Below are 26866 nucleotides of genomic sequence, written 5' to 3' on the forward strand. Positions count from 1 at the left end.
AAAAAGAAGATATCAGAAAGTAAAGAAAGATGGAAAATAAAAGAGGAAAACAGGAGGATGTGAACAAGGAAAGAAGGAAAAGACAACGGAAGTACATTCAGAAGGAAAAAAGAAAGGGTAAGAGAAAGAGGAAGGAAGAAAGAGAAAAGAAGTAAATGAAAATGAATGGAAAAGAGGAAGAAAAATTTAAAAGGAAGAAATAAAAGAATGAAATAAAAAAGGTGTGAAAGTAGTAAATAAAAAGGAAATAATTGAAGGAAGAAAGGAAGGATGGAGATGAAAAGGATTGGAAATTAATAGGGCAGCAAAGAAAGATAGAATGCAGAATTCAGGAACAACGAAAGGAACATATAAAAAATATTATTTAAATAAAAGAAAGTAGGAAGAAGGAAGTGAAAAGTACAGGAAAGAAAGAAAGAAAGAAAGAAAGAAAGAAAGAAAAAGAAGATACTCTGTCCTGCAGTTTGAGTAATAAAATAGATCTTGTGATTATGCAAATGAGTCATTGTGAGGAGTAAAAGAAACATTGGCATGCCTCATTAGCTCCTCTCTGTCTTTCTTCACCATTATTTCTTTTCATCTCAAGGTATTTCTGTCAGTAATGATTGTGTTCACAGCTGGTATGAGGGAAGACAGCTGAAAAAAATAGCTTTTTAAGTGCCACAATCACCATAAAATCTAGATTTGATCAAGTTGGCTGGCAGAGGAAATACATTAATGAAGGAAGGAAAGCCACAAGACCCGGGCCAGAGAGGAGACAAAGGTGGTGTGGTATGGACCCTGATAATTACCGGCAGCAGTCCTGGCCCGGCTTCAGTCAAGCACACGGGCTGTTTATTCAAATGAGCTCTGATAGGGCTTAATGTGGACAGCGGCTTATTGCTCTCATCCTAATGAGAAAAATCACAACACTCTCAGAACAGGTGCTCCGGCAGACAAGCAACACAGACAGCGCATTGTAAAACAGCACTAATGGCAGCTGAATAAGGGAAAGAAGAGATAAAAATGGTACGCTAACAGGGCAGGTGACGCTGGAGGCTGTTTTTAGGCTAAACATATGCTTCATTATGATTCCCCATCTATCCATTTAATACACAAACAAACAGGTTGTCTATATGAATATAGAGAGAGTTATTTCTGTATTGTTAGCCTCTCTGATGGATGTTTCTACAAAACAGTTGCCATTTGTGCTTTGAATTGACAAGTTATGCAGTGATTTTAACAATGAATAGCTGATACTAAAACCACATAGACAAAAACCCAGTAACTATTTTTGTTTTTTCCTTTTCTTCTGTTGTGTCTCCACTAGTTTTTATATAATTTTTCTTCATAAACCAATAGACCAATATTTTAATTGAATAAAATATGAAAATAAAAGCTATAATTTTTCTTCATTCTTTCTCTGTTATATAAGAAGTGATACTAATGGTTTACATAATGAACTATTCCATAAAAAACTACTTAATAGCAACATGCTTCTAAGAAACAAAAATTTACTAATTTTTACTAATTAATATATATATAACCTTGTCACTGTCAACCCTGTTGCCTTCGTGAAAGGATACATTTAACACATCTAAACATGAATTAAAATGTATTAATCTTGCTTTAGGTGGCACAAGACATTATCTGCCTGACAGACTGTATAAAATCTTACAGAAAAGTACTTTCAGGAAAAGGCACCAACTTTACAGAATGACCCTGAAGTAATTTACTTCTGCCGACATTTTAAAATGAGATATGATTAGACTCATCATAATAAGTACATGATTAAAAAGTGTATTCATTATTTCAGCAAGGTTATCTCAGGATACAGTAAAGTAAGCCCTGGGCTCTCAACTGAAGCTCTTCCAGATTTTAGAGCAAAAACAAAACTTGATAAATTAAGAGCCTTTCGTGTGCTTAAGATGCAGTGGGATGAGAATGTGCATGGAAATTTAGAATTCAACTACCGAGCTTAAATTAACCACCTAATCACTGGAGGAGTCTGTCGAGACCTTTTCCAAACTGATATTAGGTAGAATTTCGTCGGTCTGGAAGTGACCTTTCTTACAGGACTGAAGTCTTAAAGGACTAGTTCACCTATAAACTCTCCCTCATGTTGTCCTAAACCTGTATTACCTCTGTATTAATATACTACTATATTATTATATCTTCTGCATAACATAAAATAAGAGATTTTGGAAAATTAAAATGAAAGGTCCAACATTGTTTCTGTCCCCAATCTACTTCAAAACATCTTCCTTTGTGTCCCACTTAGTTAACCGCAAAATGAAAATTCTGTCATCATTTACTCACCGTCAAGTTGTTCTAAACCTGTATGAGTTTATTTTTATTGCTGAATGTAAAATAAGATATTTTGAAGAATGTGGGTAAGCAAACAGTTGTCGGTAGCCATTGGCTTCCCATTGGGAAAAAAATACTATAGCAGACAATTGAAACAAGAAGCACAATCTTAATAGGACATTTCGCAATGCTTTAGTTCTAGAATTAAATGTACAGTACTAAAGTACTGAGATGATTTCGTGCTAACTACACTTAACAAAATTATATATGCAAAATTTTTGTTTTTGATGATTTTTAATGAGCTGAACTCAAATATCCAATACTTTTTCTATGTACACAAAAGGCCTATTTCTCTCAAATATTGTTCACAAATCTGTCCAAATCTGTGTTAGTGAGCACTTCTCCTTTGCCAAGATAAAAGGCCACATAAAAGGTCATATCCAGCATCTTCACCTCCAAGATCGTCTGAAACCAGCCACCCGTACAGCTGCTGCAACAATCAGTTTGCATATCCAAAGAATTTCTGCAAAAACAGTAAGAAACCATCTCAGGGAAGCTCATCTGCATGCTCGGCATCCTCATCGGGGTCTAAACCTGACTGCAGTTTGTTGTGGATCAAGTGGCCCATGGTGGCGGTTATGGTATGGGCAATGAACACAGGTGCATTTTATTGATGGCATTTTGACTACCGTGATACCGTGATGAGATCCTGAGGCCCACTGTTGTGCCATTCATCCACGACCACCACCTCATGTTGTAGCATGATAATGCACAGCCCCATGTTGCAAGGATCTGTACACAATTCCTGAAAACTGAAAACGTACCAGACAATTCACCCATTGGCATGTTTGGGATGATTGGCATATAGAACAGTGTGTTCCAGTTCCTGCCAATATCCAGCAACTTCACACAGCCATTGAAGAGGAGTGGACCAACATCCCACAGGTCACAATCAACAACCTGATCAACTCTATGTGAAGAAGATGTGTTGCACTGTCTGAGGCAAATGGTGGTTCACCAGATACTGACTGGTTTTCAGACCCTTTTTTCTTTGAGTTCAGCTCAAGAAAAATGGGGGCAGAGTCCAAAGTGTGGCGTTTATAATTTTGTTCAGGGTTTTTCCTAGTACCATTTAAAGGGTTGCATTCTTACTTATGTCTCGGGCAGTACCAGTTCTGCTGGTTAGTCTCTGCTCCAGAATAGGAGCTAATTTGGTTCTTGAAAAGGCAGTCCAGTACTAAAACGCCAAAAAGTGGGTGGTTCCACAATTAGTTCTGGTACTGTGAAAAGGTTCCCACGGGGCAAAAGGCCCTAATGTACCTTTATCATCTTTTATGTTCAGCAGAAGAAAGGAATTCATGCAAGTTTGGAACAACTTGAGGGGCAAATAAATGATGGCAATTTTTATTTCTGGTCTGAACTATCCCATTAATTCTAAAAAAAAATTCTAAAACGTACAAATTGGTTCCCCAGGCAGATGGCAATGACACAGAACCCATTTAGCCAAGGCTCTTTCCAGCACTGTGTTCGGACTAAAGGATTAGTATAATAGCCCTACCTAATAATAAGTCTATACTGCAAAATGAAGCCAGGACCTTTTGCTCCCACACACCTGGTTAGCCTGATCCAGCTGATAATGATCGCATTCATCACTGAGCTCATTTTGCAAAAGCTCAAATTGATCCATGGTGCTGGACTTGGCTTTTGAATGAAGCGCCGTAGAGGGTCCACGTTAACCCATTTACAACAGCACACTCACGACGCATGATGCATAAGATCTTTGGAGAATTGGCTGTGGTGCGACAGTATCTCACATATGATGAGCTAATCTAGAGGGGCCTCTCTAATAAAATTCCTGTCTAATGTTTGATAAGAAGTTAGTTTTGCCTTCACTGGATCTGTGATTTGATTTTGCTCTTTCAATTAAGTTGCGAGTGAACAAAAAAGAAAAGTGAAAAAAACACCCTCCAGCATAATTCTGCTCCCTAATCCCTGTCCAGCACTGTTGCAGTGACTACAAAGTGATTATTAAGGATTCCTATAAGCGGAGAGAATAAAAATTGTATGATTTGGTAACGTTTTCTTTCCTTTCTTACCGGTTTTCTTTTTTCTCACTTACTTTTTACTTTTTAGCCATATCTTCCTCAGTTGGGCATGTGCAGGATATGTACACATATACATCTATACATACTGTATATGTATGTACAGTATATTAACACACGTTATTTCAGTTTTTTAGTTGTTTTAGTTTTATGAAGATAAAATAAATGAAATGACAATGTTACCTGGAATATATTTGTGTGTGTGTGTGTGTGTGTGTGTGTGTGTGTGTGTGTGTGTGTGTGTGTGTGAGCTTGTTTATGTGGTTAACGAGGACACAAATTTGAATAATGACATAGGTATGACACAGGTATTACAATGAGGGGGTGGTTCATGAGGAAATTTTTAGTGTCCCCGTAATTCAAAATGCTTATAAATCATACAGAATTGGTTATTTTGAAAATCCAAAAATGCACAAAGTTTCCTGTGAGGGTTAGGTTTAGGTGCAAGGTTAGGGTAGGGCAAAAGAAAATACAGTTTGTACAGAATAAAACCCATTACGCCTATGGAGAGTCCCCATAAACCACATATACTAACGTGTGTGTGTGTGTGTGTGTGTGTGTGTGTGTGTGTGTGAGAGAGAGAGAGAGAGAGACTAGTCTATTATGAAAATGTTGTTTTCAACATCCTGTTAAAGGGCGTCCCAGGCTATGTTGGGTAGGTAACAGAGAATGATGTTTAATTTATGAGCAGACTGTTTGGCCAGACAGATTGGTGTAAGTGAGGACAGCCTACAACGAAGACCCAGATAAAGCTCTGCTAAACTGGGACCGGCAGAGACCAACAGTGACATCAGATATAGCAGCAAGAAAAAGATAGAATGGAAGAGAGAGAGAAACAGAGAGAAATCCGTAACACTCTGAATGAACTCTACAGACATCCCAGAATACTAAATACTGCTTCAGTTGCTCAAATCATCTGTGAACAATTCGTTTTTTCTGAGCTATTCAAAAGGTCCAAGAAAGAACCTTTGGCCGTAACTGGCAAAACTGTGAAAATGGAAATTATATTTTTAACCAGTCATGAAATAATTTTGTGTGTGTGTTATTTTGTTTTTTTTATATATAAAAAATTATTTATACTTGTCCTTTTGACAATTGTATTGGTTTTACTCGCATATTTGTAATAAACAGTACATGTCCTTAAGTCGCTTTTTGCATCATATACAAAATGACCCAGTCACTTGGTAAAACTAAAAGTTTAAAGACACTATGATTTTGTTCCAATTTAAATGTACTGTAACACTTAAAAAAGAAAGCTTTCAGATTTCCAAAGATGAATGAAGGTTAGTGGCTGGGTCAGTCTCACTGACAGCTGAAACCATACACCCCCCCCTCCCCCCCTCCGAACAGGGTTACTTCAGCCAAGCTGATGGGTTACAGTCAGAACGCTTTTGCATCATCTTCAGGAGAGTGGTTCTCAGCGCTGTCTAACTGGTGTACTTCATCAGTGAAATAATGGTGTGTTTAATTCCATCTATAAAGTCTTTACTCTGCTGTAAATACTTATTTTAAGCAACACAACATACAGTGTCGAGATGTCAGTCAGCTAAATGTGTCAGCAGTGGTCATTTTGAATACAGAATTTAATTTATTTTGATGTTAAAATATGTTTATGTCTAATCTCAGTACTGTTTGTTTAATGGCAGGTTAAGGAGTCACAGCATCTTTCAGTTTAGAGTTAATCCGTGAGGACAGAAGCCCATCACTGGCTCAGATTTCTGCAATCACCGGCTCAAGAATCAGCACTATTTTGGTTTAAAAAGATAATACAGAATGGTTGAATACACTTGAATTAAAATGTTACTTTGAAATGTTTTTTTATTTTTATTTCCAGCCCATTTTAAATAAGCAATAAAGTAATTTTTAAACAATAGTTGAGTTAAATAAAACAACCCAGCATGTTGGGGAAAACATTTAACCCAATCAGCTGGGTCAAAGCAACTCAGCATATGTTCTGTTCAATATTTACCAAGCACTGGGTTGCCAAATAACCCAGCAATGGTTGTTTTTTGAACCAGCAAATATATACCAGCATATATATGAAGAGCTGAGATGCAAAAGCCTCTAAAATGAGCATTTTTATCAAGCTCCTATGTTTAGGTCCAGTCATTTTACTCTAATGGCAATGTATAGGTCCTTTTCTATGCGATTACAGTGAAATAACTAACATAAATATAGGAGGCTGATAAAAATGCAAATTTTAGAAGAAAATTTCAGACAGCACTTAGAAGCTTTAGCATAATTCTTCATATTACCCACATACATACCACAGGAACTCCTCTTTTATTATACTGCAGTTTACAATAAAGCTACAGGCCAACAGTTTTGTTTACTCCTCAAAGCTGCGTTTGCCACCTGGTGTAAATTTGGAGCCTGTGCAAACATCACCTATAAAGCATAATGCATAAACATAATTCTGATATAAAGCAAAATTTCAGACGTACCTGCAGTGCGCTGTTCAGGAAGCAGCTGTTCTGACCCGGCTCATTGCTCAGGCCTTTGCTGGGAGCGATGGAGGTCATGTTGCGTGGCTTAAACATCCCCTGCAGCCCGCTGCTGCCCGAAGCAAAGTAGTTCCGCTTCCACGACATGGGTCCAGCTCTGCTCCGCTCACCTCTCCAATCACCACAAGAGCCGCATCCTTCCCCAGCTAATCATGCTGGAGGAGGAGGGCATCCTGAACATGGTGCAAATGTGTGTGTGTGTGTGTGTGAATGCAAGAGAGAAATAGAGCAGATAGAGTGTCTGTGCTGGGCTGGTCTCTATGTTACTCCCATGAGAGAGGGTTTGGTCAATGATTACAAAACGAAAAATATAATAAATGAATCTGCTGGAGTTTGGTCACAGGTGTGAATATAAAAGTGATGTTTTCTCTCGAGGGAAGCGGGAGAATCTCAGTAATGTCTGTCTGTCACGATTAAATTGCTCCCCACACCTGAGATGGTAAAATGGGGTCAAACGTAATGACTGGCCTGGTTAAAACCAGCTGTGTGACTGTTGCAGGGTTTGTTAGAGTAAGTGTGGCTGTGATCCAAGACACTGTCCTCACGTAGCTGTGTCCACTTTCTGTCCGCCGACTGCTCTTCAACTCTGAGCCTTCTCAGTATGTTCTCTCTTAGCCCAGCTGATCTGAAAGATAAATAATAATAACCTACATTCAAACACATTCCTTTCATTTTTCATACAATAAGTCAGCAGCTGAACTGGGGTGAAAAAAACCATCATAATTTTTGCACTTATTTTAACTTTAACACAGCTTAGAATTTTCTGTTTTATTCTCCTCACATAAAAAAACTTGTAATCCTTTCAGAACATAACCATGTAAATTACTTTCTGGATTCTGTGTCTCAGATAGGCACCATTCCTCTTTTTATCTCTCTCTCCCCTCTGACTGGTATTTATTCCCGTGAAAGCTGAGTTTTCAGCAGCCATTACTCCAGTCTTCAGTGCCACATGATCCTTTAGAAATCATTTTAAAATGCTGATTTGATAATCAAGAAACATTTCTTAAGATCACAGCTGAAAATGCTATAGCACAAAATAAGACCTGTATATTTGTAAAACCATGATGCATGTTTTTCAGGATTCTTTGATTAAAAGAAAGTTTAAAAGAAAAGCATCTTTTGTAACATTATAATGTCTTTACAGTCGCTTTTGAACAATTTAATGTGTCCTTGCTGAATATGTCATGATTCTGCCCTCGTGATTTTCTTTAGTCTTGAGGCAGGATCTTGACAGTGTGCATCGGGTCAGTGAAAAATCATAATACATTTTCTTCTTTGTGAATAATGACGATGATTAGTAATACTTGTTACTTTGTTTTATAGGCAAAATTAAATTACATCGACACCAAACGCCCACTGACACTCACGCTATGTAAGACATGAGACATGAGACCCGCTGGACCATCATTTTTTTTCAACCTCTTACCCTTTCTCTTTTTCAACTAGGAAAATGTGAGCGAGAGAGGAAGTCAAATAGGAATGGGTGCGGGAGAGGAAAGACAGCAACACCGCAGAGCTCTCCTGCCAGGATGAAGGCAGCAGCGTGCTGAGCAAATGTCCTATCCTACTACTACATAAATACACGCCCACGTTCACACACAAAACACACACTCTGTCCACATGGTCCATCCGGAACCAGAGCAAGGCCCCACAGTGTGACCTGTTCTCCTGAGGCAGAGGCAAAAAGAGGGAAGTTCTGGTGATGAAGAACAGTGAGTGTGACAGACGTGAGGCAGGTGTTACGTGGGGTCGAGTAAAAACATCTTTCCTGCTCTTCTTAATCAGGGTCAGCTCTGTGTAAGCTAGGGATGTTCATGACTGTCTGTGGATCGATTCAATGACAATAGTAATTTAATGAATTAAGCTGAACAATTTCAGCACAAATAAAGGTTATGCTTACTTCAAAACAATAAGTGTTTGCCAACACAATCAAATTTATATATGAGCAACAATTTGTCAAAGATTCACCACAAAGTGACGTCTTGATTAAGAAAATCATCTATATTTTCAATTCAGATTATTAAGAGTAATATATTAACAGTAGGGGTGCTCCGATCACGATCGGCCGATCGTTAATGCGCATCTCGTCAGTAAAGCCGCTTCTCTAATCAGCGGTTAATTCCATCAGGTGCATGATTTCACATAGAGCAGCTGTTACTACACAGAGCCGTTGTTAACTGAGAAGATGCTCCAAAAAACGCTGAAAATGAAGTGGATTTGCGCATCTTCTCTATTAACAACGGCTCTGTGTAGTAACAGCTGCTCTATGTGAAATCACGCACCTGATGGAATTAACCGCTGATTAGAGAACCGGCTTTACTGACGAGATGCGCATTAACGATCGGCCGATCGTGATCGGAGCACCCCTAATTAACAGCATATTAAGCTTTTTAAATTCATGCTAAATGTATTAAAATACAGCCGAATAAGAAGACTAATATGAGAAAAACATAAATACTCAGGTTATTTAAACTTATTTGGACACAGCTGCCATCAGACCCTGCAGTCTCAGAAACTGTTTGATAGTGAGTGACTGGCCTTCTTTGACTCTCTTGACTGACGTGGGAATTGACTCAATACGAGCAGGAGACAGACGTATCTGCATTGTGGTCGAATCCCACACTATGCTTAGATAGGTGATTCTCTGAACTGGAGAAAGTACACTTTTCTGGCATTCAGTCTCAAACCCCACTCCCCCATTTGAGCGAGAATGACATCTCGATGTCAAACCGCCATGTGCTCTGATTGAGCTAAAATCAACCAATCATTGATATAATTTAGTATGCAGGATGAGAGTGCAAGACCGAACTGAAGTACTCGATATCGGTATGCTTCGCCCCGAAAGCGAACCTCAGAAACTTCCTGTGTTGTGGAAGGATGGAGACATGGAAGTATGCGTCTAAGTGATCTGTCATGACAAACCAGTCCTCGGACCTGATTTGTGATACAACATGCTTTATAATGGGCATTTTGAACTTCAGCGTTATAACTGAGTGATTTAGCTGATGTAGATCTATGATTGGACGATAAATTTCATTATATTCCTCAGAATTTAATGCAATCAAACAACCAGACGAGTAAACAGGGTCTTGCTTGTCATACAATTCATATCGAAAGTGATATATCTGACTTCTCATAGTCAGATAAATACTGAATTTAATTTCTCAGAATTAAATGCAGATAACCAATCAGACAAGTAAACACGGTCTGATTTGGTAAGATCAGCTCGGGCTTCCGAACCCAGAGATCGGGCAGATCTGGCAGGTAAGGAAGGAGATAGGGATGCGCCCGACTGTATAAGACTGACAAGACAGAAAAACATGCACACACAGAGCGCTTGCTGAAAGACGCGAAGCTGATGCCAGCTGCGCGGCATGTGCTTTTATAGCTTCCTGGTCGCTTTCGTCACCCCATCCGTGATGTCACGCTCTTCCATTAGACAGATTACACACACGATATTCTGAGTCGCTCACGCTAATCACGCCCCCTCCCCATAGTGTTTTCGACGCAGCTCGAGTTCCTGAAGAGGAACTGATGTTTTAATGAAGAAAGTCATTTATATTATAACAACACAAAATTTAAAAGGTATTTGAATATTTTTAAGTACTTAAAAAATATATTATTTTTGAAAAAATTTGTATGTGTGGAATCCAAATATCATGTGCACGTTGCTAACTTTATCATCATTTATTTTAAAAATTAAAGTGTTAGAAATAGCTGCTAATGCTAGTCCACAATATGCATTTTACGGTATTGCTGTTAATTTTGATTCAATCTTTTGTTTTAGGTATGAGAGTGTGGACACTCATTCTCAGTGGGCGGCAATGCTGAGGTCACTGAAGGAATTATTCAGAGATGGGGTCACGTGATGGGGTCAAGTTCTACATGGTACAATTGGGAGTCATGGGCTGCCATGACGACAGCGCAGTCCACCCCCACCCCAATCCCAAACCCCGTGCTGGTCGATGCCCAGGCCGATAAGGTCATAGACTAGCTGGCACTGTGCAACCATTACGCCAGAGTGTTTATGCATTTACATAATGCATTGCAGAGCACAGCACAGCCAACAATTACTGAGAGAGGGACAAAGAGAGAGAGATAGAGTGAACTAATGAGAGAGAGAGGGAAGGGCCTCTCTGATTATCCAAATAAGCTTAGCCCAATATGGCATCTAATAACTCACATACACAAGACCAACAGCTCTGAAAAAGCAGTGTCCTCTGGAGCCCGGTGGATAGGGCCGTCTCATTAACCCAACAACAATCAGACGCTCGGGAACCAATCGAGAGCTACTATCAATCAGACCTGGTCAGGATGAACTATGGGAAGTAATCTCCTCCTGGCTTGTGTGTTAGTAAACATGTTACGCAACATTCTGGTGCACTGTGCGGCGACCACAAAGCCCCGCCTCCATACCTCCCAGTTCTGCTGGCCACCAATGCCCCTAAACACACACGCATCTTCCTAAATCTCCATTAAATGGCAGAGTTCCAGTAGCACACTGCCAGGATCCGCAGCCGTGGAGATACCTTGGCAACCACACAGAGTGCACTGGGATTCTACAAAGAGAGACAGGGACAGAGATGGATTAGCATGCAACCTCTCAGGATCCCTGAACTTTACCTCTACTGGGGCTCCATATAAATGTCCCAAGGATTGTATTTTTTTGTAGAGCAAACAGGACTGTGTGATATACAGGGTTGAGAAATATTTTCATCAGGTTTCCTTATTGTACAGCAGTGAAACCCATCCAGAGAGAATGTTACTGACTTGTAATTACATCACACTCTTTAATTAGTTTCATTCATTTGAAATGTGAAACTGTTTAACATGAAATACAATCAGGCTCCAAAATGAACTTGTTATTCACACTTGCCAATTGAAAACTGACAAAATGTACCAGGTGTCAAAAATTTCTATATGACCATGAAACTTTATTTTTCATTCTTTTTTTTATTATTTGATAAAGCATTTATTTTTATTCACAAAAGATTCGATTTAGAATTTTTGTCTTGCATATTTGAGACAAACTCTGTAAAACTGTACTAAACACAGATGAACAATATGAATGTGTTCCTTTTTTTATTATTATTCTACGAAAAACCACACAGTGCAGGGAAACATAAACTTGTAATGGCAACTTGTCAGTTGAGGCAAAAGTTTTTGAATCTGTAAGATTTTTTTATTATTATTTCTGAATGAAGTTCCTTATGCTCACCAAGGCTGCATTTATTTGACCAAAAATACAGTAAAAACAGAAATATTGTAAAATATTTTTGAAAATAGACACTTCTTTATTTTTATCTATTTTAACATTTTATTTTTTCCTGTAAGAGCAAAAAATCTGAACATTCCACAGTTATTTCTCCGGTCGTCAAAGTCACATGATCCTCAAGAATAATTTTTTATTATTATCAATGTTGAAACTAAATATTGCTTAATATTTTTTACTTTTGGAAACCACAATACTTTGACACTTTAAAATGACAGATAAAAATAAAAAATAAATAAACAGAGCAGCCACTTCAGGAAAAATTCAAGTTAGAGAACCTGTCTGATTGCCAGTCTTTGTCAGGATGACACAATGTAGGAGTGCAGCACTGCAGACTCTCACAAAAGCCACAGCCATTAACAAAGCCTTTATAGTGCTGCCACTGGAGACCAGACACACTCATCCACAAACTCTCTCAGGAGTCCTGAGGAGCAGCGCACCATTTACACTGTCATTCTAGTGACTGACTTAAACCTTCACCTCCATCAGAATCAACATTTAGTGCATTTATAGTTATAGAGCTGCCAATTCAGGCAATATTACATTCAGATAAAGAGACTTTGGGTTTTTAGCGGTGATGTTCAATTTATAAATTATAGTAAACCAGTCTGAACAATTATTTTGCAAACCAGACTGAATGGGTTGAGGTTCAAAAGGTTGCCCCTGCAAATAAATTAAGTAAAAAAGTTGAAGTTGAAGTACAATATGACTAAAACTAAAAGTTAAATAAATATAAATGAAAATTAAATCATAAAAACTAATAACAATTACACAACAATATTTATAAAACAAACTATAATTAAAATATAAAATAGCCATAAAATAAAATAAATACAAATAAAAATAGTTTATTGTAAATGTAAATTATAGTGAGGTTTAATAAGATGACACATGAAATTACAATACACACTAAATTTAAAATATGAATTTAAATAAATATGAAATATCCAATATCATATTTCCACAACCTGAAGATGTAATTCACAGTCTCTCTACAGGTGTCTTCAACCCTGCTGCTAAATGGCCATTGATTCTGTCTTTCCATTCCAGAGAAAAATGGAAGCCCATTCCCCAAACCAATCCCTGACTGAACTAAATGGAGAAAAAGAACAAGTCATCATCTCAGGCATGAAGAATCATTTCTTTAGTTAGCACTAAAGGGAAGTTGTAACAAATGAGAGATAAAAAATATCTTGGTGTCAGGGTTAGGCAAGGGAGGAACTCAAGTGCAGACAGGAAGTACAAAACAAAGAGTTTATTAAATACAAAAAGGGGAAAACAAAAACCCACGAGGGGGAAAACAAGGGCTAGGGTAGACACTAAATAATTCTACAAAACTCAATAAACAAGGCAAACAAAGACTCAAGACAGGAGAACACTAACTACAAATAACACTCACGGCTATACAGGATACAATCTCAATCACAGGTGAGGAACACTCAAATCACATAAGTAACACACATCTGAGAAACACAATGAACTGACGCAGGACAGAGCACACTAGGAGATCTAAATAGGGGGAACAATTAAGACACGACAGGTGTTACAGATGGGACAATCACGACACGACTAGGATAACAAGGGGGGCGGGGCAAGGGAACGAGACAACACAAGCACATGGCCCAAAGACAAGGCCATGCGCTTGTACACAAAACACGGGTCTGTCATGATCCTGCCTCAAGACTAGGAAAAATCAAGGACACGAGGGCAGAATCATGACAGAACCCCTCCCTTAAGGAGCGGCTTCCAGACGCTCCTCAAGGGAACATCAAACACGGGACACGACTGACATGACAGACTGGGACACAGACACAAACCAACAGGACATGACAAATAACAACAAAGGCAAACATGAGTACACAACGGCAGGGTTGGGGTGACAAATCAAAAAAAACAAACAGGGAAGGGGAGGGGGCGGGACCACAAAGTTCATGGGGGACAGACCTGGGCGGGTGGGTGGGGTAGGAATCCTAGGAGGACAGGACGAAGGCTGACGACGGGGGGTACGGGCAGGTCTGGGTGGTGAGGGGCGGGGAGGGTTCTCGGGATAACTGACAGGGGACATGACAGGACCAGACAAGGGACGCGGGACAACACTTACGGGACGCGGGGAGACGACATCTACTGGACACGGGGGGACCACAGGACACGGGGCCACATCGGCTGGACACGGGGAGACAACATCTACTGGACACGGGGGGACAACATCTACTGGACACGGGGGGGACCACAGGACACGGGGCCACATCAACAGGACACGGGGCCACATCAACAGGACACGGGGAGACAACGGCTGGACATTTGGGACTTCTGGGGACAGGGTCAGGGGACAAGACAGGACTGACGGGGATTTCTAAAATTTGGACAAGACGGGAAAAATAATCAGAAAATGCTTTAGCAGCTAGGACAATTGGTATCTCCTTATGAGATGAGACCGACTGTACAAGAGTCTTTGCTGCAGAGTCGGCCGCGGCTCTCTCCTCCGCTCTCACGACTGCCGACTTGCATACAGCCCTCTTCTTTGCCGGCTCGGGCACGCTAGCGCTCACCGCTGCTGACTCGGGCACGCTAGCGCTCTCCGCTGCTGGCTCGGGCAAGCTCACCGCTTCTGGCTCGGGCACGCCAGCACTCACCGCTGCTGGCACGGGCACGCCAGCGCTCTCCGCTGACGGCACGGGCACGCCCACCGCTGCTGGTACGGGCACGCCAGTGCTCTCCGCTGCTGGCACGGGCACGCCAGCGCTCTCCGCTGCTGGCACGGGAGGAAACGGGGTCACAGGACCGGCAGGCCCCCTCTTCCTCCTCTTCCTCCTTGGGCGCGGTGCAGAGACCACAGCTGGGTCAGAGGCGGGTTGGGGGAGTTCGGTCTCTGGCAGGGCTGACTCCGACGATTCCGAGGCAGACTCCCACGATAACCGTCTCCCTCGCTTCCCGGGGAGACCGACGGGTGTGGGAGGCACCTCAGGACTCGGTGAGGGATGTGCCTGATCCCCCAGAGTGGCCACGGCCAGGATACGACCCTCTGGAACCGTTGGCAGCTGGGTAGGTGGGGACCTCTGGGGCTCCTCCTCTCGCCCGCTCGCTCCGGAACGACCTCCCCTGGTCCCCCGGAACACCACAAGGCGAGAGCCCTCAAAACAATCTCGCTTGCTGGCTGACAACATCCAGTATTGCCTCCTGTCTGCTGAGTTCCCTTTTGGTCGGTTCATTCTGTCAGGGTTAGGCAAGGGAGGAACTCAAGTGCAGACAGGAAGTACAAAACAAAGAGTTTATTAAATACAAAAAGGGGAAAACAAAAACCCACGAGGGGGAAAACAAGGGCTAGGGTAGACACTAAATAATTCTACAAAACTCAATAAACAAGGCAAACAAAGACTCAAGACAGGAGAACACTAACTACAAATAACACTCACGGCTATACAGGATACAATCTCAATCACAGGTGAGGAACACTCAAATCACATAAGTAACACACATCTGAGAAACACAATGAACTGACGCAGGACAGAGCACACTAGGAGATCTAAATAGGGGGAACAATTAAGACACGACAGGTGTTACAGATGGGACAATCACGACACGACTAGGATAACAAGGGGGGCGGGGCAAGGGAACGAGACAACACAAGCACATGGCCCAAAGACAAGGCCATGCGCTTGTACACAAAACACGGGTCTGTCATGATCCTGCCTCAAGACTAGGAAAAATCAAGGACACGAGGGCAGAATCATGACACTTGGTAGATGGGTGCAATAAGTTGAAACGGAATCATTGGACCAAGGGCTGAAGCATTTCCTGAGCCTGAATGCTGCACGACAGCCGGAAGCAGCCCTTCTGATGCCTGGGGTCTGCAGAGAGACTGACATCTGTCTGCATGTAGCTGCCGTGTAACCTCGCAGCTCTCTCCTCCCGCTGATAGGGATTGCGTGACTGCAGCTCGCCAGACACAGCAGGAGAGAAACGCTGTGGAACTGTCAGGCTGAATCCAGTGCAATTGAATCCAGTGTCATTTACTGCTCAGGGATCAACAATAAGGATTTTTTCTGCTTGCGCAATTGAATAAGAATTTTGTCACTTTCTGCACTGTCAACTTTTTAAATGGACTCACCACAAAAAATGTATAGCTATATATGCAAAACTAAAACAATGTCAAAAAACCATTTAATCACTTGAGGAAATAGATTACAGAAACATTATTAAAGTGTCCATTTTTATAATTTACATAAATTATGTATTAATTGTTAACTTTAAAAAATACATATATTTGTAATAAAAATAAAAAAATTAAAAACATGAATGTTTTTTTTTTCTGTTGCTATAGGTAAAAATATAATGTGATAAACTACAGCTGCTATATGCAAAAGCATTCATAAACACCCTTTTGCTGGAAAATTATATGATGCAAAAAATACTGAATTTATAATGCTACCAAGATAAAAAATATTTTATGCACTGTATTTGAAAGACATCTCAAGGCTGCATGTATTTCATCTAAAGAACAGTAAAACCATAATATTCTGAAATGTTTTTACAGTTTAAAATAACTATTTTCAATTTGAATGTATTTTATTTTTGTGCAAACCGTGACACATTTTTTCATGATTCGTTGATGAATAGAATGTCCAGAAGAACAATATTTAATAGTTCCATACGTGACAAAAAAAAAAACAAAAAAACACTACAAAGGAAAATTTGCAAGACTTATAAACACATATTCAATAAAAAAAAAATATAGCGAAATTTCAGCACTGATGCTATAGGGCTGCTGGCAATTTCACCAACTGGCCCACAATTCTCTCATACTGACCGCAGACCAGTGAATGATGCATCGTTGCTGGTGTGCCCTTCTAAGAAAACACTGGTAGGCTGCTGGAAGAAACTGTTGTATTGCAGCAGCAGTTTTTTTCTCCTCACAGGCCTTTCCTTTCCTCCACTTGTTGTGGGCGAGAGCGGCTGGCGGCTAAACCTAGATCACCAGCACTGAGGAGTTTAGAAGCCAATGAAGCCGTTTTATTTCAAGGGACTTTTTAAAGGCTTCTGTTGTCATCCAATCCAATTGTGTTGTGATAAAGTGTGCTTCAAGGGATAGACACACACGCCAAGAGCAAACATGAGCTCTGGTCTTTTTCACAGTTGTTTTCTCCTCTTTTTCTGTCTAATCAGAAAATATGCTTCCAGTTTACTCATTATTAGTGTTGTCAAAAGTACCAATGTCGGAAATGTAAAAAACGTGACATTACCAGTATTCCGCGTTAGCGCTTTAAGCGTTGTTGAGTGGATTATTAAACACCCCTGATTGGCCATTATTGATGTCATCACGTTTTCTAAATTTAAATTCTGCCTTGTACCGACATCAGTACTTTTGACAACATTACTCATTATGGCATCAAACCAAAGGAAAATTAGCACAAACATCTGCTGATGGGGCTTTAATGCTGGACGTTTAATTATATTAGCATGGCGTTAATATTTTCATGTAATCAGTGGCTCACAATGCGAATCCCATTCAAGCAACCCATCCCCCTGTGACCTCGAAGGGGCGGGATTAAACTTGCGGTCACCTCTTACCATCCAAGCACGGCTATTTCAACTGTTTGGCTTCTCCAGGGAAAGAAAAATTAGCACGGACTTTCCTTCTCGTCTCCTTCAGAGACGTCACGTGAAAGCAGACATTAAATAACAGAGCACCCCTGTGTCGCCTCAGGACCAGGAACTTCAAAGAGGACACAAAAAAAATAAGTAATAATAGAGGGAATCTGAAGGGACTAGCGAGTCAATTTTACAGAACAGACAGAGAGAAAGATTTTGGTATTTCTCACATAATAATCACTTTCCTAACGGCACAAAGTAGGATAAAAAGTGCTGTCCTCTAGATACACACCATGTTCCACCACAGAGGGACTCCAGTATGCAAGGACACAAACTGTTCTCACAAAGAGCCTAAAGTGGAATGGGATCTACTCAGAGTCATGTTACAGTCACACACTAGCAAACACACAAACAAACTGAATAAATAACCTCAGGAGAACAGATGGTTCCAAACCAGCTTTCAAACGTCCCGAATGGAGATTGTCCTCAAAAGACAAACATAATCATCTAGAGCAGTGGTTTTCAACCTGTAGGCGATAGTACTGCAGGTGGGCTGCAAATTACTATTAAAATAAATAATAATATTGTATATACAGAATATACAGTTGTTACCAACTTTTCTACTCTCATAAAGTCATCATTCACATGACATGCTTGATCCATTACCAGTGCTACCTATATGAATGTACTGAATATTGACTCCACTGTCAGATTTCATCACTTACATGCAGTCCTTAAGACTTCCAAGTCTTACAAGCATTACAAAAGTTGTGAAGGCACAGACTCAACTTTCAAGCTAGGAATAGGGTGGGGAAAATGTGGTGGAGAAGGGAAAATGCAGTTTTGGCAAGTGAACTGGTGTGGGCTTTGAAGGTAAGAGAAGGTGATGCTGCCAAGACAATATTTTATGAAAGTATCATCAGCACAAATGTGGAATAAGGTTGTCCTCAAATGATGATAATTTTGTGATTACACTTCATTTTCTAGCCACGCTCCTCTGTCCAGCTAACAGTGACGAAAACCCAGGGTGACATTGATACACAGCAATGTGTTACTTCAGTAAGTGTGCATATCTTGTAAAACATGTAAAGTTGAAAAAGTCAAAACTGCAAGCAATGTTAACAATTATGATCTAGTGCATGTGTGTGTGTGTGTGTGTGTGTTTGTACCTGTTGATGTACAGTATTTGTCTGAGAGGATTCTATACTATAGAACATTTTTTTTCTTCTAATTGATAAAATTTTTACTGTTGATGCATCTGTCAACTAATATAAATATATTTTTCTTCTTCTTCTTTCAATATTAATACTAAGTTGGTACTATTGCAATTATCTCATTTGTTACTCTAATAATACTAGTTTATTTTCATTTTATTAATTTTATATAAAAATTATTATTATAAATAATAATAATTTACAAAATACCGGTTAGTATGGACACCCTGCAGCATGGACACCACCTTATCATGGGAGCAGTTCCTAAATTTACACAGAACAGAATTAATGTGTGATCAAATTAAATATAATGTAATTTAATATAGGACAAAATGGTGTGCAAGTAGCATGTTCTCTTAAATTACACTTATAAATAAATGTACAGTTGGTGGAAATGTTTTATTGACATGATGCTTGTCAGTAAATTACTGTGAACCTGAGATTAACTACACTGCCAAGAAGCAGCTAAATCATGGCCACGGGAAACTGATTTACATGTAGGCCTAAACAAATGATCTCAGAATGCATGTGGTTTAAGGAGCAGCAGAAAAATATAAATGCATGATATAAATAATTCATCTAATAATAGCTTGTTTCCAATCTGACTACCCATTGTACTGATCACCAAATGGTTAACTCTCAAAATAACAAAATAAACTATATAACAGTCCCATATATTGCTAAAAAGGTCTCTGTGTTACATGTCTCATAGTCTTTTATGCTCACCAAAGCTGCATTTGTTTAATGAAAAATAACAGGAAAAACTATAATATTGTATAATATAAAAATCTTGATCTCTATTATTATTATTATTATCAACACTAACAGTATTGGTATTAGTATTATAAATATTATAATTCAAATTCTTATAATTTCAAAAGATGTTGTAATCATTATTGTTTGTAATAGTTATAATTATATGACACCACAGAAGTTACAGTTAACTACATTTAAAAAAAATATATTTCATACTGAAATAATTCATACTGTTGTAACCTCAAAAATAATATCAAATAATAAAAATTTTGGGCAAATGTAAATGTAAGTTTTCTGACTGGCAGAAACTACGTAACCTGAATATCACTGAATATGCAAAATGCAGGAATTTATCTCATTGCAGAAAGATTATTTTCCAATAAACCATCTCTTTCTGCAGGTCTATCCCCCACATGCGAACTGAAGAACACATTGCGTCTGCTTTACAGCTATTACTAAACAAGAGAACAGCTGTAGGAGAATAAGGACAAAACGCCCGGCTATGAGTTACTGCAAAAGGCTGCAGTGCTCTGATGAACTGCCAATCGGCTGGTACGATAAAGACTTCCACATGCATCTCTCTGCTCTGCAGAACTGCCTCATACTCCAGCATCCATCACTGAGGCTCAGCACCATCTGTGTTATAGGGAGTGACCTGAATGTGAGCCAGAGAGATGGAGAAAGCCACGTTTAAACAGGAACATGGCACTCACAGAAAGCAATGAAGGAGTCACGAAAGTCAAAGTGATGACGTCTTTATGCTGTGGATTCCACTGATGTTACAGACGGAGCTTTCTGACATCTTCCTGGTGCAGTACGAGATGGAAATCTGATGTTTTTTCTCTAGTAGGACAGATGGAGTGTAATGTTTGGCATTAGATTAGTGTAAAAATGCCCATAAATATTCTTATCCAAACAAAAGCCTGCATGAGCTAATCCAAGTCATTATCTGCTTTGGTGATAGTTATATTTGTAGGGAGCGATGATGAAAAAACAAGTTTGAAAAAGACAAACACCTCAACGGATGCATTTGCATAGAAAGTTTTCTCTCTGAGGAGAAGTTCTGGGATGTAAAAAAAAAAAAAGCTTTTCAGAGGAGAAAAAGTTACATCAAACACAAAGTCCTTAGCAGGTGGGGATTCAAAGGAGGATAAATGAAGCTGTAGTCATGCATTTGAGCTATAAACACTAAAACTCTGTTCACGCTGCCCATGATTTATTCAAACCAAGTCTTAAGGACTGCCTGTAAGTGATGAAATCTGGGTAGCACTGGTAATGAATTAAGCATGTCATGTGAATGATGAATCTTTATAAGTGTAGCTGTCATTGTGTATGATGGAAAAGTTGATAACTACTGATTAAGTTTTTACTGTTCAGACAACTACTATTACTACTACTACTGATAAGAATAATAAATAAAAAAGTATGATAAAAAAAAAAAATCATTGGTCCAAACAACTTTCTTGAGGTTTCTGTGCAACTAAAAACAAAATGAAATAACCTCTACCTGTTTTACTCAAGTGAAGCTCTAAAAAGCATATACTGTAAACGCCTTGAGCATCTTGAACAATGTTATGCCTTTGTACAGCAAAAGGGCATCAACGGTGCTTGAGCTTTTCAGGATTATGGGCCCCCACATTTTTCTTACCTTTGGTAAGGTTCAATATCAAGAGAATGTATCAACTAATAAAATCTACTGAATGCAATATAAGTTTCTATGGATAAAAATGCATACATTTACACTACATAGTGGGTTCACTGCAAAAGAGAAAATCAATTAAACAGAACAGTGGAGCTGGATGAGTCAGAGGAAGCCAGAGGGGACAGTGCGATGTCTCTCAAGTCGCAAACAGATCCACCCGAGTTTGGCCAACCTCTCCAACTCTGCTTCACCACCTCGGTGTGAAGCCGCCATTCCCCAGGCTTTTGCACCTGCCTCAACAGGATATCTGCTCCCATATTAAGTTGCCCAGGAATGTGGACTGCTTTCAGCGAGAGGAGTTCACCCTGGGACCACGCAAGGTCGTTGAGATCACTGCTGTGTTGTCGGTGTGCAGCAACACATGTTGACCTTTTAGGTCTGGGAAAAAGTAATGTTGTACTCGAAGCACAGCCAGCATCCTCGGGCAGATGATATGCCATGTCGGATGGCGGCCACTCCACAGACCATGGGCAGAGTGGGTACACATGACCGCACCCCAGCCGGTGAGGGATGTGTCCGCCGCTAGCATTCCACAGCAACAAGGAGCTCCCAGCACCGGGCCCTGAGACAAGAACAAAGGTTTTCTCCACATGCCTAAGGCACGTAGGCACCGCTGCACGACCTTTAGCATGCGAAGTGGGTTTCCCCTCAGGGAGAACCTCTTGGTCTTGAGCCACCACTGTAGGGATCTCATGTACAGCAGGCCAAAAGTATTCACATTGGACGCAGTTGCCGTCAGACCCAGCAATCTCTGTGACTGCTTGACAGTGAGTGACCGACCTCTCACTGCGACTGCAGTGAGGATCGACTTGATCCGAGCAGGTGACATACGTGCATGCATCATGGTCGAATCCCACACCATGCCCAGATAAGTGGTTCTCTGTACTGGAGAAAGCACACTTTTCTTGCCGTTAAGACTTAACCCCAGCTCTTTCATGTGAGCGAGAACGACACGTTGTTGCTGAACCGTCATCTGCCCAGGAATGGGACCCCATGAAGCACACTTGGCAGGAGCATCCACACCGCCATGTGACCTCCTAAGGGAACCAGTCTCACGAGACTGGCCTCTGGTGGGCCTAGAGTCACTAGCTAGGTGCCCTGAAGCGGCGTACCGCCAGGGGATGACCTCTAGAGACCTCTGTAGAGGCAGCAAACCTCTTAGCACCGCTACATTTCCGGGCATTAACTGAGAGAAGCACTCGCCGGAGATTGCTCTGCCCTGGAACGCCGGCAGGGTTGGCGGAAAGATCTCCTGAGGGCACTGAGGAGAGACGGGCACCATGTAATGCGGTGTACACCGCTCTTCCCCAGAGGGAGCTGACCCTCAAAAAGTCCTAGGCCTTAGGTGTCGGGACATTATGACGAAGGCTATCCAGCTAAAATGACAGTCTGCAGAACCTCTTTCCACTAGAAGCCTTCCAAGCCTCGAGAACGAGCTCTAGATCTAGTGAACACAGGTGGAGATAGGACGACCCATCTCCAACCCGTTCGCCAGGTCATCTGCGATTCCCGCCAATGCGGGCGCCACCGTGCCTCAGCAGCAGCCCGACCGCCTCGGCAAAAGTCTGAACGCTGCCTGTTCATGCCCAAAACTTCTCTCTTGATTGAAGCTTTGACACATTGAATTTATCAGTGGACAAATGACACTAAATAAGACTCACAAACAGATAGCGACTGACACACACACACAGCGCTTGCTGAAAACAAAAGGCTGGTTGCCGTTTTTTCCGCTCATGCTTTTATCCTTCCTGGTCTCTGACGTCACCCGTCTATGACATCTCGCCCATCCATTGGACTGATTACAAACGTTATTCAGAGACATCACGCTGTAGGCGTTCCCCAAAGCGTTCTCGATGCAGCTCGAGTTCCTGAAGAGGAAACACTTTGCAACTGGATTCACCAGATTTATATGATCATGATTAAAGATCATGTTTTATACATCTGTGTGTGGGATCTAGCTTGCTTGTGTAATGAATAAAACTGAATTGTTCTGTTTATCTCCTCTAAATGGCCCTGCACAGTGTGTGGGACGTGAGGGCTAAATTCGCAGATTCAACACACAAGAGGGAGCAGATCACCAAGGTGCTGCTAATGCATATTGATGACTGTAATGTAGGTCTCTGAGGACCAAAGTGACTCAGCCTCAAAAAAGACGGCATGAGCTTATATTTAACTGACACTTTATATGGACCAATAGTTAATTGTCATTGAAAACTTACACAGAAGACCTCCACACAATCATTATTAGAGCTAATATAATGAACATTATTTTGACTGCTGCTTTTTTAATGTAGGGGACACTGGCACCAATAATGAGTCTCATATGCGTGATTTTAGATAATTTGCTTGAATTCATTACTTCCATGCATCCTGTCATTTTTTTAATCTACAGAATGACTCACAAGAAGGAGAGGAACAAATGTGATGCCCAGAGCAACACTGACAAAATACTGTGATTCTCTGCAATTTGCTTTCATCAAATTACATACCCACTCATTATTCAGATATGTTTTCTATTAGTTCTGGAGTCGTTAATGATATAAAGGCAGTGGCGAAACATAAGAAGAATGCTCTTTACGAGTAACCAGCTAATGCATTTTCAGTGTGAGAGGTGGAGAAGTAATCTTTTATTGATTGGGAGAGTGTGGCGGAGCTGGGCAGATGAAGATTTAGTGCTGGGCTGGGTTCATGAAAGCTTTGGAGAGATCCAACAAAGAGCTCTTGCTGGATGGCATATATATATATATATATATATATATATATATATATATATATATATATATATACAGGGGCATCATGCATTCATGATTTTTGAGTCAATCATTTAAATAAAAGTTTTAGAGCATTTATCAAGCAGAATTTTTCAAGTATGTTGGAACATAAATGTAAACTTAAATATACATTTAAATAAAATAAATAAAATTTTATAAATAAAAATCAATTAAACTGAAAAATATAAAAAAATTAAACATAAAAATAACACAGGGCTGCCCGGCGACGTGCCAGACTTTAAATTGGCGCTACTAAACCATAGATCGTAAAAAAACATGGACGTAGTGTCCGTGACGTCACCCGTAGACTCCTGAAGTGTGTTTTTGAAGCCTAAAGTGTGCAGAGTGGGCTGTCGCCATCTTGGCAGCGCGTCACCGCGCGATTCTCCCGGACAATCAAAACTGGGCAAAAAGGCGTGAGTTACTTGCTGAAGCCACGCCCACCTCGCGCGACGGCAGTGTCAGCAGTGGCAATCCACCTGTCACTCAAGTGGCCATGCCCTTAATTATGCAGAACTTTTAAGTCTTAATATAATTTAAACAGATGAGTCAAAAAAAAATTCACCCACCTCACAGTTGTCATGAAGGGCAAAATTAGCCATTAAAATTTAGACCAAAATAATTATTTTGCACCAGGCTGTAAACATGTTTTTTAACATGGGGAGTCCCTTTTTTAGCCCGCCTCAAGCAGCCAGTCGATGAATTGCAGTTTTAGACACTTCCTTATTGGCCTCACGAGAGAGAGCGGGAGGTTGACACTCGTACTAAATACGGATATCGGCCTATGCCAATATATAAAAAAATGACAAATATCGGCCCGATATATCGGTCGACCTTTAATTTAAATATTAGTCAAAGATAACACAATTAAACACAACATGCAGTTTTTAGATTAAAGTTTTTATTGTTAAGGGAAAATAAAATCCAAAACTACATGGCTCTGTGTGTAAAAGTGTTTGGCCCCTTAACCTAACAACTGGTTGGGCCACCAACCAACATATATATATATATATATATATATATATATATATATATATATATATATATATATATATATATATATATATATATATATATATATATATATATACACACACACACACACACACGTCTATTTAAATACATATAAGACATATTAATAAACCTATGTTTTAATATATGGTTACACTTTATTTTAAGGACCAATTCTCGCTATTAATTATTTGCTTATTAGCATACATATTACTAGCATATTGACTGTTATTAGTATTAATAAAGCACATATTAATGCCTTATTCTGCATGACCGAATTTTACACCCCTTAATCCACCCCATACCTAAACTTAACAAATAAATTAACTATTAATAAGCAGCAAATTAGGAGTTTGTTTAGGGAAAAATATTAGTTAATAGCGAATTTTTGTTCCCTATTCTAAAGTGCTACCGAAATATTTACCTACACATTACAAATAAAAAAAAAATTGCATCAAGATAAATATTACCATATAAATATGTAAAACAAAATAGGTACTTAAATATTGCTGTTCATTATGTTATTATAATAAAGTATTATACTATACTATACTAGTGCATTCAAATAGAAAATCTTAAAATATTACATCAATTTGCTAAAAACTGTTTGAAAAACATCTATTGATTAATTAAACTATTTTTAAACTACAAATGTCCATATTCTTGACTTGTTGAAATTATGGTGTCTTTGAGAAAAAAATTGTTAAGAATCACTAAATCATTTTTAGCTGTATCACACAGTCCTAGACATTTCCCATATATGTTTAATATGAATGCACTAGGCCCAAGTATCAGTGATGTGAAAATCCAGCCTAATAATGTAATATCACAAGCGTAGGAGTAAAGAGCCTATCCCTATTTAACAACGCAGCATAAATTTCAGCATATCACACTAAGCTGGCTATGAGAGATATGTGAAAGCGGAGCCAGGGATCTCAGTGAGTTAGCGCTCATATAAAGTACGATCAGAGAATAAACCCCTCAGCCCTGGGATTCATCTGCCTAAACAACATATCATTTAAAGCACACTTTAGCTGATAATGGTCCATCCCTCCCACTTATCATCTTCTCAAAGGGACCTGATTTGAACTCGGGTCTTCAAACTGAAAAGATCTTAGATCACAATTTCAACTTCATGTAAATGCCTTCATTATCAAAAAAGCTCAAAATCACAATTAAGAAGGGAGACTCATTATACAAGCAGGGCCCCTTTTTATCACCCTTTTTTTTTCACATGAGCGATCTGTAGCATCAGCCTCTCCAATCTCTCTGATCCAAACATGTATCTAAAACAGTCAGCGCTAATTAAACTAAACACTCCACAGAAGGCGTTGGCACACACTATCAAGTCTTTATAGAGGAAGAGAGATAGATAACAGAGAGTCCCTCACAAATATAGATGGAACGGCAAAAGAAAGCCTCAAAGCCAAGGTCACTGACCCTTGTAATCTGGTGATATGATAAACAGTGGACGATCTGAACACTTTAAAATCCTTAATGGCTGTACAACACAAAGGCCCTTCTAAAGATCAAAATCAAACACACAATTGCTGACAGTAAATGGGTTTGGTACGGGTCAGTGACACCGCAGAGACAGGCACAATGTGTGATTCATGGTGTGAAACAACAAGCAAATGCAGTGTATTTTTGGCTATTGCT

General features: G+C 39.9%; 1 pseudogene; it reads right to left on the reverse strand.

Moving 5' to 3' along the window:
• LOC113056154 (inactive ubiquitin carboxyl-terminal hydrolase 54-like) overlaps positions 1-26866 on the reverse strand; it is a 105405-nt pseudogene that overhangs the window by 56321 nt on the left and 22218 nt on the right.

The sequence above is a fragment of the Carassius auratus genome, chromosome 37 (genome assembly GCF_003368295.1).
Source record: "Carassius auratus strain Wakin chromosome 37, ASM336829v1, whole genome shotgun sequence".
In the NCBI taxonomy this organism is placed as follows: domain Eukaryota; kingdom Metazoa; phylum Chordata; class Actinopteri; order Cypriniformes; family Cyprinidae; genus Carassius; species Carassius auratus.